This window comes from Phalangium opilio, unplaced genomic scaffold, assembly GCF_054372755.1.
Source record: "Phalangium opilio isolate 3A_F unplaced genomic scaffold, DU_Popi_V2 ptg000352l_1, whole genome shotgun sequence".
NCBI classification, from domain to species: domain Eukaryota; kingdom Metazoa; phylum Arthropoda; class Arachnida; order Opiliones; family Phalangiidae; genus Phalangium; species Phalangium opilio.
This window is the reverse complement of record NW_028324228.1, coordinates 5,639,896-5,652,658: the sequence shown is the minus strand read 5'-3', so window position 1 is coordinate 5,652,658 and position 12,763 is coordinate 5,639,896. Positions and strand designations below refer to the sequence as shown.

General features: G+C 40.7%; 22 non-coding genes across 22 annotated transcripts; all 22 read right to left on the bottom strand.

The window, feature by feature from the left end:
* Window positions 1-4,131: 4,131 nt before the first annotated feature.
* Window positions 4,132-4,203, bottom strand: TRNAW-CCA (transfer RNA tryptophan (anticodon CCA)). The gene has a single exon. It is a non-coding gene; the product is annotated as a tRNA-Trp (tRNA).
* A 1,426-nt stretch (window positions 4,204-5,629) lies between these two features.
* Window positions 5,630-5,701, bottom strand: TRNAW-CCA (transfer RNA tryptophan (anticodon CCA)). Its single transcript has one exon. It is a non-coding gene; the product is annotated as a tRNA-Trp (tRNA).
* Window positions 5,702-6,043: 342 nt separating this feature from the next.
* Window positions 6,044-6,115, bottom strand: TRNAW-CCA (transfer RNA tryptophan (anticodon CCA)). The gene has a single exon. It is a non-coding gene; the product is annotated as a tRNA-Trp (tRNA).
* Window positions 6,116-6,178: 63 nt separating this feature from the next.
* On the bottom strand, window positions 6,179-6,250 carry TRNAW-CCA (transfer RNA tryptophan (anticodon CCA)). The gene has a single exon. It is a non-coding gene; the product is annotated as a tRNA-Trp (tRNA).
* Window positions 6,251-6,732: 482 nt separating this feature from the next.
* On the bottom strand, window positions 6,733-6,804 carry TRNAW-CCA (transfer RNA tryptophan (anticodon CCA)). The gene has a single exon. It is a non-coding gene; the product is annotated as a tRNA-Trp (tRNA).
* A 204-nt stretch (window positions 6,805-7,008) lies between these two features.
* Window positions 7,009-7,080, bottom strand: TRNAW-CCA (transfer RNA tryptophan (anticodon CCA)). Its single transcript has one exon. It is a non-coding gene; the product is annotated as a tRNA-Trp (tRNA).
* A 477-nt stretch (window positions 7,081-7,557) lies between these two features.
* On the bottom strand, window positions 7,558-7,629 carry TRNAW-CCA (transfer RNA tryptophan (anticodon CCA)). Its single transcript has one exon. It is a non-coding gene; the product is annotated as a tRNA-Trp (tRNA).
* A 63-nt stretch (window positions 7,630-7,692) lies between these two features.
* Window positions 7,693-7,764, bottom strand: TRNAW-CCA (transfer RNA tryptophan (anticodon CCA)). Its single transcript has one exon. It is a non-coding gene; the product is annotated as a tRNA-Trp (tRNA).
* Window positions 7,765-8,246: 482 nt separating this feature from the next.
* TRNAW-CCA (transfer RNA tryptophan (anticodon CCA)) lies at window positions 8,247-8,318 on the bottom strand. The gene has a single exon. It is a non-coding gene; the product is annotated as a tRNA-Trp (tRNA).
* A 342-nt stretch (window positions 8,319-8,660) lies between these two features.
* On the bottom strand, window positions 8,661-8,732 carry TRNAW-CCA (transfer RNA tryptophan (anticodon CCA)). The gene has a single exon. It is a non-coding gene; the product is annotated as a tRNA-Trp (tRNA).
* Window positions 8,733-8,795: 63 nt separating this feature from the next.
* On the bottom strand, window positions 8,796-8,867 carry TRNAW-CCA (transfer RNA tryptophan (anticodon CCA)). Its single transcript has one exon. It is a non-coding gene; the product is annotated as a tRNA-Trp (tRNA).
* A 620-nt stretch (window positions 8,868-9,487) lies between these two features.
* On the bottom strand, window positions 9,488-9,559 carry TRNAW-CCA (transfer RNA tryptophan (anticodon CCA)). Its single transcript has one exon. It is a non-coding gene; the product is annotated as a tRNA-Trp (tRNA).
* A 201-nt stretch (window positions 9,560-9,760) lies between these two features.
* On the bottom strand, window positions 9,761-9,832 carry TRNAW-CCA (transfer RNA tryptophan (anticodon CCA)). The gene has a single exon. It is a non-coding gene; the product is annotated as a tRNA-Trp (tRNA).
* A 63-nt stretch (window positions 9,833-9,895) lies between these two features.
* Window positions 9,896-9,967, bottom strand: TRNAW-CCA (transfer RNA tryptophan (anticodon CCA)). The gene has a single exon. It is a non-coding gene; the product is annotated as a tRNA-Trp (tRNA).
* A 343-nt stretch (window positions 9,968-10,310) lies between these two features.
* On the bottom strand, window positions 10,311-10,382 carry TRNAW-CCA (transfer RNA tryptophan (anticodon CCA)). Its single transcript has one exon. It is a non-coding gene; the product is annotated as a tRNA-Trp (tRNA).
* A 63-nt stretch (window positions 10,383-10,445) lies between these two features.
* Window positions 10,446-10,633, bottom strand: TRNAW-CCA (transfer RNA tryptophan (anticodon CCA)). The gene is made up of 2 exons: window positions 10,598-10,633; window positions 10,446-10,481 (listed from the first exon to the last, which is right to left on the bottom strand). It is a non-coding gene; the product is annotated as a tRNA-Trp (tRNA).
* Window positions 10,634-11,114: 481 nt separating this feature from the next.
* On the bottom strand, window positions 11,115-11,186 carry TRNAW-CCA (transfer RNA tryptophan (anticodon CCA)). The gene has a single exon. It is a non-coding gene; the product is annotated as a tRNA-Trp (tRNA).
* A 201-nt stretch (window positions 11,187-11,387) lies between these two features.
* Window positions 11,388-11,459, bottom strand: TRNAW-CCA (transfer RNA tryptophan (anticodon CCA)). Its single transcript has one exon. It is a non-coding gene; the product is annotated as a tRNA-Trp (tRNA).
* A 67-nt stretch (window positions 11,460-11,526) lies between these two features.
* On the bottom strand, window positions 11,527-11,598 carry TRNAW-CCA (transfer RNA tryptophan (anticodon CCA)). Its single transcript has one exon. It is a non-coding gene; the product is annotated as a tRNA-Trp (tRNA).
* A 477-nt stretch (window positions 11,599-12,075) lies between these two features.
* On the bottom strand, window positions 12,076-12,147 carry TRNAW-CCA (transfer RNA tryptophan (anticodon CCA)). The gene has a single exon. It is a non-coding gene; the product is annotated as a tRNA-Trp (tRNA).
* A 67-nt stretch (window positions 12,148-12,214) lies between these two features.
* TRNAW-CCA (transfer RNA tryptophan (anticodon CCA)) lies at window positions 12,215-12,286 on the bottom strand. The gene has a single exon. It is a non-coding gene; the product is annotated as a tRNA-Trp (tRNA).
* Window positions 12,287-12,352: 66 nt separating this feature from the next.
* Window positions 12,353-12,424, bottom strand: TRNAW-CCA (transfer RNA tryptophan (anticodon CCA)). Its single transcript has one exon. It is a non-coding gene; the product is annotated as a tRNA-Trp (tRNA).
* Between the last annotated feature and the right edge of the window lie 339 nt (window positions 12,425-12,763).

Here is a 12,763-nt window from a genome sequence, read left to right as displayed (position 1 = left end):
TATCAAGGCCCAGGCATTGTGATATTTTTCCTTCATTGCCTCCTATATCCAACAAGGCCCGTGCGTTGTGATATATTTCCTTCATTGCCTCCTATATCTATCGAGGCCCGTGCATTGCGATATATTTTTGAGAACAACAACCAAAATGGGAAGCTCCTCTCAGAACCATAATAATTTGTTTTCTCTGTTATATGAAATGAAAATATGGATAATATTTTCGGCAATTCGATTTGAATGGCTCTTTCTGATGTATCATTCTCTTAGCACTGTTCATAATGGACAGGAACGTAGAGGGCTTAAAGGCTTGGAGTGAGTCGAAAGATAAATACACATCCTATTTTTTAGTTGTACCATGCGTACCACAATGTTGCCAGGCGTTTATTGAAGGATGCTTGGGTACTAGTACAGACTGTTACGTCTACCAAGTTTCCTAGCATCCAACAATAAATAGCATTCATAAAAGCCAGTGTTACGCGCATGTCATGGGTCAAGTCGTTAAATATATCGACGCAGTTAAATAGCTGATGGCATTATTTTATCCACTTTCTCATTGCGTTTCGAGGGGAAGTTCAACTTTGGCACGGACGACAGATGGCGCTCTGAACCTTCTACCCCCAAAAATCGCTGTTGTCTGCTCGTTTTCCCCTCCCGCGTTTTTTCGTTATAAACTTATGATTTAACGAACTGTTAAGATAAAATTTCATATTTCCTAAGACAGATAAGCTTCTACTCCTTTCATCTTACTCTCAGTTAGATAAAACCTTGTTAAAACATAATCAGATGAATTTGAGTTACAATGTCGTAAAATCTTGTGCATACAGTTACCTAGGAGTGATAGAGACATTTTTAACGATGCCTAGAGATGATTAACTTAAGCGAAATTGTTTTACGTTTGAATAAAAATACCGCTTCCAGTAGTGGGTTTATAGTACTCCTTGTTTGTGTAAGATTAGTGAAGCTGTAGAGCGTAATCATGGTAAACGCTTAAAAATATATATTTTCAATAAAAACACCGCTTCCACTAGTGGATTTATACTCCTTGTGTTTGTGTAAGATTAGTGTAGGTGTAGAGAGTAATCATTATAAATGCTTAAAAATATATTTTCAAAAATGAAGAATATAGAACATTTATTTTGTATCAAAAAATATTTTGGTGCTAAGATTGCTTTAGAAAAATCCAAACGGCTAGGTATTGGTAAAAAAGACATGTGTAAGCTATTTGTAGATGAGATAATGTTTTACATGTTTTAAATGAGGCTAAAACTTCCACTATTGTGTCTAAAAAAGTGTTGGCAATGTATATTTTTTAAATATGACGGAATTGCGGTTGATATGATAGCGCCCTATTTCCGAAAAAAACCTTTTTTTTAAACAGTTGAATCACTCTTTGATAGAATTTCAAGAGAAGAAGTTAAGCGTTAAATTTGCTCGATTAATTTTGTTCGGAAAATAATATATTTAAGCTCTACGTATTACTGAAGGAGAATGATTTTGCCAATCTTTGTGAGTATTTAACTGTTTAATAATTATTTTGGTTAAGTGGGAGCCTAGCTTATGTGTGATTGGGTTGTGGCTTCCATGTTTTGGGGACATTTGCATTTTGTGTGGCGAGGTATGATTCAGCTTTGATATGGACAAATGTTACAAATCATACTGGTAGACTAAGAATACGGTTGAGGTATAGCGAGAGAGTAGAGTTTCCACAGCAATTGAGAGATATTGAAAAGGCTTGAACAATTGACTATTTTAAAATTGAATTCCTGCACTTGCAAAGAATTAAAACAAGTAGGGAAACCAAAATAAACCTCTCCGAGTCGAGACGAATTTACTTTCCAAACACAGGTCCACCATGGACGAACTAATACTGAAGGACGGATGGCAGATGGAGAAAGTTGAAAAATACTTGTTGATTCGCCTTCTAGCGGCAGATAGTAGCAAACCGGATAGTGGGGGAATCAACGTTCTAACGAGGGAAGCAGCTAACGTCTTATTTTGTCTAGATGGCGCTAGCGTTTTCAGGGATTTGACTCCGCATTTTCATAACCCCCTCCATTTTGAGGCTGTAAGCTTTACATTGGTTGTTTTGTCGCTTAGTAATGGGGGCAGTAATGGGCTGCCATTGGTTTTTCAGTATTACTTCGTCCATGGGTCCACCAGCCAATGAGAAAACCGGAAATACGTAGCTCAAATTGGCGGGATATCGCGAAGACCATTTGAAAAGGATTAATCGTTTAACATTTCCCTGTGTATTCTCATAAGTCTAATGAGGACCTAATCTATCACTTAATTGTGTATTTAACTTTCGGCTCACTCTGAACCGTTAACACCTCTTGTAAGAGGACACGAAACAAGATCAATTCTAGTTTAATTCTAGGGTATCTTTTTTCATAGGCTCAATCGCTTCAACACTTACAGAGAGACGAAGTATTGAAATCCTTATTATATAGAGAAATCAAAAGTTGCGTTTACACTATATATAAATGTAGTAAAGCTGAATTAAAAAGTAAACACCAAATTTGAAATGTTAATATCAAAAGATGTTCTTGGAATATTGAGATGAAACAGAGCTTTATAGCTACACAACTACTAAAAGAATCGTAATGCCGAAAATTATTTAAAATATTTCCATTTAATATTCTGCAAAAAGGAAATGTTATCGTTTTGTAAGATATCTTATCATCCTACTCGCTTTATATTAACTTTGATATGCGTGTAGTGTTTCGATTCAGATGCAATCTTCTTTACTCGTTCTATATAAACTCTCACTTGTGTCACTTCAAAGAAATAAGTTTATCTTAAATAATTAATTAAATATAAATGATATTAATTATTTTAATCGCCAGTAAATAACTTTAAAAATAGTTAAATCGTTTAAAATAAAGTTGTTCCTATTTTCTTTCGAAACTTTGCTAATATTGACGTTTAAAGTGAAGGGTACCCCTCTTGCTCGCTTTCTTCTAATTTTGGGGTATATATACGATTCTTTTCCATTATAATAATAGATAAAAACGCATTCGCGTGAACCGATGGTGGAAGCCCTGCCATTGGGAGGCTAGACGTTTCTCGTAACCCTAGCCGATCGCCGCGTATATCTTGAAACCAATAATAGATAAAAACGCATTCGCGTGAACCGATGGTGGAAGCCATGCCATTGGGAGGCTAGACGTTTCTCGTAACCCTAGCCGATCGCCGCGTATATCTTAAAACCAAACGATAACGATGGAGAAGAACCCGGAGTGGACAAAGACCTGAAGATGGTGGTGCATAGAAGCTGGTGTCAATGTGGAATTGACGAAGAACAGAAGATGCTGGTGCATAGAAGCTGGTGTCAAGGTGAAATTGACGAAGAACAGAAGATGTTTGTGCTTGGAAGCTTGCACTCCAAGTGGAGTGGACGAAAACCAAAGCTGGTGGTGTTGGAACTCAAGTAGAATAGCCAGAGGAGACAAACCCAAATTTCCGTGAACTGTCAATGCAGTCCGGAAATTGGGAACACGTTTGCTCCGATACGCAAACTGCGAACGCGGTCACGTGGGGTCTGACAGACAGACAGACAGACAGACACACAGACACGGCCGGTGTAATACCTCTCCGTGACATACGTCACTCGGAGAGGTAAAAAGCGATAGATGCGTATATTTAGGTTGTTGAATGGGTAGTGATAGTCATCTCCACTCGGAGAGGTAATATTTTGGCTTTCCCAACTTGTTATTATTGCTTTGACCCGGACGTGATTCCAACACAAAGCCTTCTGATCTGGAATCAGACGCGCTACCGTTGCGCCACCGAGCCCCCTTTACGAAGGTTTAATTGGTAGAATTTTAAAAACAACTTAAAAACGGATTTTTATTATTTCTTTGACCCGGACGTGATTCCAACACGCAGCCTTCTGATCTGGAGTCAGACGCGCTACTATTGCGCCACCGAGCCCCCTTTACGAAGTTTAATTGGTAGAATTCTATAAACAACATAAAAACTAAGTTTTAATTATTTCTTTGACCCAGACGTGAGTCGAACACGCAGCTTTCTGATCTGGTGTCAGGCGCGCTACCATTGCGCCACCGATCCCACTGACGGTTTAATTGGTAGAATTTCTATAAACAACGTAAAAACTAACCTTTGTTATTTGTTTGACCCGGACGTGATTCGAACACGCAGCCTTCTGATCTGGAGTCAGACGCGCTACCATTGCGCCACCGAGTCCTCTTTACGAAGGTTTAATTGGTAGAATTCTAAAAACAACTTAAAAACTGACTTTTATTTTTTCTTTGACCCGGACGTGATTCGAACACGCAGCCTTCTGATCTGGTTTCAGAAGCGCTACCATTGCGCCACCGAGCCCCTTGAACGAAGGTTATATTGGTAGAATTTCTATAAACAACGGAAAAACTAAATTTTATTATTTGTTTGACCCGGACGTGATTCGAACACGCAGCCTTCTGATCTGGAGTCAGACGTGCTATCATTGCGCCACCACGCCCCCTTTACGATGGTTTAATTGGTAGAATTTTAAAAAACACTTAAAAACTGATTTTTATTATTGCTTTGTCCCGGACGTGATTCCAACACAAAGCCTTCAGGGACCCTATTCTGTAAGCGTTTTTGGCCGTAAAGTTTTCGTGAACCGTAAAGATTACGGTCGGCTAAAACCGTTTTGAGAAAAAGTCTATTCTGTAACTTTTTGGACGAAAACTTAACGGTAACGGTAAACGTTAACTTTTCGTGAGCTCGAAGGCATCCGTTAGGGACTTTACGGATTAAAAACGAGTTGTTAAGCCTATTTCAAAAACGCTACTAAACTGATATATTCTTAATTGTTACAAATGTATTTATTTTTGGTCATAATTGCAATTAAGTTTCGAGAGCGATATTTAAAATGGCCTACCGATTTATGAAATTGGGAATTCTTCACTTTGCTGAAGATGAAAAAAGGTAATGTTTTGCGTAACAAGGCGTTTTTCGCGATAAATGAAAGTAAATTAAGTTGACAATTTATAAACAATTAAAGAAAAACCAAGTGAACTATCTGTCAATAATATTCTACTTGAGCCTAACGTAAACGCTACGGTGAAATTTTACCGGGAATTGAAAAATCAACGGGAAAAAAGTATTTACTTAACGGAAAAGTTATAGAATAGCATTTTTCTGGATTTTTCAGTTGACCGTTATGCGAAAAACGGAAAACTGGAAACTTTACCGGAACCGTAAGGTTTACGGTCGGGATCGAGAAAATTACAGAATAGGGTCCCTGATCTGGAGTCAGACGCGCTACCATTGCGCCACCGAGCCCCCTTTACGAAGGTTTAATTGGTAGAATTTTAAAAACAACTTAAAAACTAAGTTTTAATTATTTCTTTACCCAGACGTGATTCGAACACGCAGCCTTCTGATCTGGTGTCAGACGCGCTACCATTGCGCCACCGAGCCCCCTGACGGTTTATTTGGTAGAATTTCTATAAACAACGTAAAAACTAACCTTTATTATTTGTTTGACCCGGCCGTGATTCGAACACAAAGCCTTTTGATCTGGAGTCAGACGCGCTACCGTTGCGCCACCGAGTCCCCTTTACGAAGGTTTAATTGGTAGAATTTCTATAAACAACGTAAAAATTAAATTTTATTATTTGTTTGACCCGGACGTGATTCGAACACGCAGCCTTCTGATCTGGAGTCAGACGTGCTACCATTGCGCCACCAAGCCCCCTTTACGAAGGTTTAATTGGTAGAATTTTAAAAAACACTTAAAAACTGATTTTTATTATTTCTTTGACCCGGACGTGATTCCAACACGCAGCCTTCTGATCTGGAGTCAGACGCGCTACAATTGCGCCACCGAGCCCCCTTTACGAAGGTTTAATTGGTAGAATTTTAAAAACAACTTAAAAACTGATTTTTATTATTTCTTTGACCCGGACGTGATTCCAACACGCAGCCTTCTTATCTGGAGTCAGACGCGCTACTATTGCGCCACCGAGCCACCTTTACGAAGTTTAATTGGTAGAAATCTATAAACAACTTAAAAACTAAGTTTTAATTATTTCTTTGACCCAGACGTGATTCGAACACGCAGCCTTCTGATCTGGTGTCAGACGCGCTACCATTGCGCCACCGAGCCCCCTGACGGTTTAATTGGTAGAATTTCTATAAACAACGTAAAAACTAACCTTTATTATTTGTTTGACCCGGACGTGATTCGAACACGCAGCCTTCTGATCTGGAGTCAGACGCGCTACCATTGCGCCACCGAGTCCCCTTTACGAAGGTTTAATTGGTAGAATTTCTATAAAAAACGTAAAAACTAAATTTTATTATTTGTTTAACCCGGACGTGATTCGAACACGCAGCCTTCTGTTCTGGAGTCAGACGCGCTACCATTGCGCCACCGAGCCCCCTTTACGAAGGTTTAATTGGTAGAATTTTAAAAACAACTTAAAAACTGACTTTTATACTTTCTTTGACCCGAAACTGATTCGAACACGCAGCCTTCTGATCTGGAGTCAGACGCGCTACTATTGCGCCACCGAGTCCCCTTTACGAAGGTTTAATTGGTAGAATTCTAAAAACAACTTAAAAACTGACTTTTATTCTTTCTTTGACCCGGACGTGATTCGAACACGCAGCCTTCTGATCTGGTTTCAGAAGCGCTACCATTGCGCCACCGAGCCCCCTGAACGAAGGTTAAATTGGTAGAATTTCTATAAACAACGTAAAAACTAAATTTTATTGTTTGTTTGACCCGGACGTGATTCGAACACGCAGCCTTCTGATCTGGAGTCAGACGTGCTACCATTGCGCCACCAAGCCCCCTTTACGAAGGTTTAATTGGTAGAATTTTAAAAAACACTTAAAAACTGTTTTTTATTATTGCTTTGACCCGGACGTGATACCAACACAAAGCCTTCTGATCTGGAGTCAGACGCGCTACCATTGCGCCACCGAGCCCCCTTTACGAAGGTTTAGTTGGTAGAATTTTAAAAAAACTTAAAAACTATGTTTTAATTATTTCTTTGACCCAGACGTGATTCGAACACGCAGCCTTCTGATCTGGTGTCAGACGCGCTACCATTGCGCCACCGAGCCCCCTGACGGTTTAATTGGTAGAATTTCTATAAACAATGTAAAAACTAACCTTTATTATTTGTTTGACCCGGACGTGATTCGAACACGCAGCCTTCTGATCTGGAGTCACACGTGCTACCATTGCTGCACCAAGCCCCCTTTACGAAGGTTTAATTGGTAGAATTTTAAAAAACACTTAAAAACTGATTTTTATTATGGCTTTGACCCGGACGTGATTCCAACACAAAGCCTTCTGATCTGGAGTCAGACGCGCTACAATTGCGCCACCGAGCCCCCTTTACGAAGGTTTAATTGGTAGAATTTTAAAAACAACTTAAAAACTGATTTTTATTATTTCTTTGACCCGGACGTGATTCCAACACGCAGCCTTCTTATCTGGAGTCAGACGCGCTACTATTGCGCCACCGAGCCACCTTTACGAAGTTTAATTGGTAGAAATCTATAAACAACTTAAAAACTAAGTTTTAATTATTTCTTTGACCCAGACGTGATTCGAACACGCAGCCTTCTGATCTGGTGTCAGACGCGCTACCATTGCGCCACCGAGCCCCCTGACGGTTTAATTGGTAGAATTTCTATAAACAACGTAAAAACTAACCTTTATTATTTGTTTGACCCGGACTTGATTCGAACACGCAGCCTTCTGATCTGGAGTCAGACGCGCTACCATTGCGCCACCGAGTCCCCTTTACGAAGGTTTAATTGGTAGAATTTCTATAAAAAACGTAAAAACTAAATTTTATTATTTGTTTAACCCGGACGTGATTCGAACACGCAGCCTTCTGTTCTGGAGTCAGACGCGCTACCATTGCGCCACCGAGCCCCCTTTACGAAGGTTTAATTGGTAGAATTTTAAAAACAACTTAAAAACTGACTTTTATACTTTCTTTGACCCGAAACTGATTCGAACACGCAGCCTTCTGATCTGGAGTCAGACGCGCTACTATTGCGCCACCGAGTCCCCTTTACGAAGGTTTAATTGGTAGAATTCTAAAAACAACTTAAAAACTGACTTTTATTCTTTCTTTGACCCGGACGTGATTCGAACACGCAGCCTTCTGATCTGGTTTCAGAAGCGCTACCATTGCGCCACCGAGCCCCCTGAACGAAGGTTTAATTGGTAGAATTTCTATAAAAAACGTAAAAACTAAATTTTATTATTTGTTTGACCCGGACGTGATTCGAACACGCAGCCTTCTGTTCTGGAGTCAGACGCGCTACCATTGCGCCACCGAGCCCCCTTTACGGAGGTTTAATTGGTAGAATTTTAAAAACAACTTAAAAACTAATTTTTATTATTTCTTTGACCCGAACGTGATTCCAACACGCAGCCTTCTGATCTGGAGTCAGACGCGCTACTATTGCGCCACCGAGCCCCCTTTGCGAAGGTTTAATTGGTAGAATTTTAAAAACAACTTAAAAACTGATTTTTATTATTTCTTTGACCCGGACGTGATTCCAACACGCAGCCTTCTTATCTGGAGTCAGACGCGCTACTATTGCGCCACCGAGCCACCTTTACGAAGTTTAATTGGTAGAAATCTATAAACAACTTAAAAACTAAGTTTTAATTATTTCTTTGACCCAGACGTGATTCGAACACGCAGCCTTCTGATCTGGTGTCAGACGCGCTACCATTGCGCCACCGAGCCCCCTGACGGTTTAATTGGTAGAATTTCTATAAACAACGTAAAAACTAACCTTTATTACTTGTTTGACCCGGACGTGATTCGAACACGCAGCCTTCTGATCTGGAGTCAGACGCGCTACCATTGCGCCACCGAGTCCCCTTTACGAAGGTTTAATTGGTAGAATTTCTATAAAAAACGTAAAAACTAAATTTTATTATTTGTTTAACCCGGACGTGATTCGAACACGCAGCCTTCTGTTCTGGAGTCAGACGCGCTACCATTGCGCCACCGAGCCCCCTTTACGAAGGTTTAATTGGTAGAATTTTAAAAACAACTTAAAAACTGACTTTTATACTTTCTTTGACCCGGACCTGATTCGAACACGCAGCCTTCTGATCTGGAGTCAGACGCGCTACTATTGCGCCACCGAGTCCCCTTTACGAAGGTTTAATTGGTAGAATTCTAAAAACAACTTAAAAACTGACTTTTATTCTTTCTTTGACCCGGACGTGATTCGAACACGCAGCCTTCTGATCTGGTTTCAGAAGCGCTACTATTGCGCCACCGAGTCCCCTTTACGAAGGTTTAATTGGTAGAATTCTAAAAACAACTTAAAAACTGACTTTTATTCTTTCTTTGACCCGGACGTGATTCGAACACGCAGCCTTCTGATCTGGTTTCAGAAGCGCTACCATTGCGCCACCGAGCCCCCTGAACGAAGGTTAAATTGGTAGAATTTCTATAAACAACGTAAAAACTAAATTTTATTGTTTGTTTGACCCGGACGTGATTCGAACACGCAGCCTTCTGATCTGGAGTCAGACGTGCTACCATTGCGCCACCAAGCCCCCTTTACGAAGGTTTAATTGGTAGAATTTTAAAAAACACTTAAAAACTGTTTTTTATTATTGCTTTGACCCGGACGTGATACCAACACAAAGCCTTCTGATCTGGAGTCAGACGCGCTACCATTGCGCCACCGAGCCCCCTGACGGTTTAATTGGTAGAATTTCTATAAACAACGTAAAAACTAACCTTTATTATTTGTTTGACCCGGACGTGATTCGAACACGCAGCCTTCTGATCTGGAGTCAGACGCGCTACCATTGCGCCACCGAGCCCCCTGACGGTTTAATTGGTAGAATTTCTATAAACAACGTAAAAACTAACCTTTATTATTTGTTTGACCCGGACGTGATTCGAACACGCAGCCTTCTGATCTGGAGTCAGACGCGCTACCATTGCGCCACCGAGTCCCCTTTACGAAAGTTTAATTGGTAGAATTTCTATAAAAAACGTAAAAACTAAACTTTATTATTTGTTTAACCCGGACGTGATTCGAACACGCAGCCTTCTGTTCTGGAGTCAGACGCGCTACCATTGCGCCACCGAGCCCCCTTTACGAAGGTTTAATTGGTAGAATTTTAAAAACAACTTAAAAACTGACTTTTATACTTTCTTTGACCCGGACCTGATTCGAACACGCAGCCTTCTGATCTGGAGTCAGACGCGCTACTATTGCGCCACCGAGTCCCCTTTACGAAGGTTTAATTGGTAAAATTCTAAAAACAACTTAAAAACTGACTTTTATTCTTTCTTTGACCCGGACGTGATTCGAACACGCAGCCTTCTGATCTGGTGTCAGACGCGCTACCATTGCGCCACCGAGCCCCCTGACGGTTTAATTGGTAGAATTTCTATAAACAACGTAAAAACTAACCTTTATTATTTGTTTGACCCGGACGTGATTCGAACACGCAGCCTTCTGATCTGGAGTCAGGTCCCCTTTACGAAGGTTTAATTGGTAGAATTTCTATAAAAAACGTAAAAACTAAATTTTATTATTTGTTTAACCCGGACGTGATTCGAACACGCAGCCTTCTGTTCTGGAGTCAGACGCGCTACCATTGCGCCACCGAGCCCCCTTTACGAAGGTTTAATTGGTAGAATTTTAAAAACAACTTAAAAACTGACTTTTATACTTTCTTTGACCCGGACCTGATTCGAACACGCAGCCTTCTGATCTGGAGTCAGACGCGCTACTATTGCGCCACCGAGTCCCCTTTACGAAGGTTTAATTGGTAGAATTCTAAAAACAACTTAAAAACTGACTTTTATTCTTTCTTTGACCCGGACGTGATTCGAACACGCAGCCTTCTGATCTGGTTTCAGAAGCGCTACTATTGCGCCACCGAGTCCCCTTTACGAAGGTTTAATTGGTAGAATTCTAAAAACAACTTAAAAACTGACTTTTATTCTTTCTTTGACCCGGACGTGATTCGAACACGCAGCCTTCTGATCTGGTTTCAGAAGCGCTACCATTGCGCCACCGAGCCCCCTGAACGAAGGTTAAATTGGTAGAATTTCTATAAACAACGTAAAAACGAAATTTTATTGTTTGTTTGACCCGGACGTGATTCGAACACGCAGCCTTCTGATCTGGAGTCAGACGTGCTACCATTGCGCCACCAAGCCCCCTTTACGAAGGTTTAATTGGTAGAATTTTAAAAAACACTTAAAAACTGTTTTTTATTATTGCTTTGACCCGGACGTGATACCAACACAAAGCCTTCTGATCTGGAGTCAGACGCGCTACCATTGCGCCACCGAGCCCCCTGACGGTTTAATTGGTAGAATTTCTATAAACAACGTAAAAACTAACCTTTATTATTTGTTTGACCCGGACGTGATTCGAACACGCAGCCTTCTGATCTGGAGTCAGACGCGCTACCATTGCGCCACCGAGTCCCCTTTACGAAGGTTTAATTGGTAGAATTTCTATAAAAAACGTAAAAACTAAATTTTATTATTTGTTTGACCCGGACGTGATTCGAACACGCAGCCTTCTGTTCTGGAGTCAGACGCGCTACCATTGCGCCACCGAGCCCCCTTTACGAAGGTTTAATTGGTAGAATTTTAAAAACAACTTAAAAACTAATTTTTATTATTTCTTTGACCCGAACGTGATTCCAACACGCAGCCTTCTGATCTGGAGTCAGACGCGCTACTATTGCGCCACCGAGCCCCCTTTACGAAGGTTTAATTGGTAGAATTTTAAAAACAACTTAAAAACTGATTTTTATTATTTCTTTGACCCGGACGTGATTCCAACACGCAGCCTTCTTATCTGGAGTCAGACGCGCTACTATTGCGCCACCGAGCCACCTTTACGAAGTTTAATTGGTAGAAATCTATAAACAACTTAAAAACTAAGTTTTAATTATTTCTTTGACCCAGACGTGATTCGAACACGCAACCTTCTGATGTGGTGTCAGACGCGCTACCATTGCGCCACCGAGCCCCCTGACGGTTTAATTGGTAGAATTTCTATAAACAACGTAAAAACTAACCTTTATTATTTGTTTGACCCGGACGTGATTCGAACACGCAGCCTTCTGATCTGGAGTCAGACGCACTACCATTGCGCCACCGAGTCCCCTTTACGAAGGTTTAATTGGTAGAATTTCTATAAAAAACGTAAAAACTAAATTTTATTATTTGTTTGACCCGGACGTGATTCGAACACGCAGCCTTCTGATCTGGAGTCAGACGCACTACCATTGCGCCACCGAGTCCCCTTACGAAGGTTTAATTGGTAGAATTTCTATAAAAAACGTAAAAACTAAATTTTATTATTTGTTTGACCCGGACGTGATTCGAACACGCAGCCTTCTGTTCTGGAGTCAGACGCGCTACCATTGCGCCACCGAGCCCCCTTTACGAAGGTTTAATTGGTAGAATTTTAAAAACAACTTAAAAACTGATCTTTATTATTTCTTTGACCCGGACGTGATTCCAACATCCAGCCTTCTGATCTGGAGTCAGACGCGCTTCTATTGCGCCACCGAGCCCCCTTTACGAGATTTAATTGGTAGAATTCTATAAACAACTTAAAAACTAAGTTTTAATTATTTCTTTGACCCAGACGTGATTCGAACACGGAGCCTTCTGATCTGGTGTCAGACGCGCTACCATTGCGCCACCGAGCCCCCTGACGGTTTAATTGGTAGAATTTCTATAAACAACGTAAAAACTAACCTTTATTATTTGTT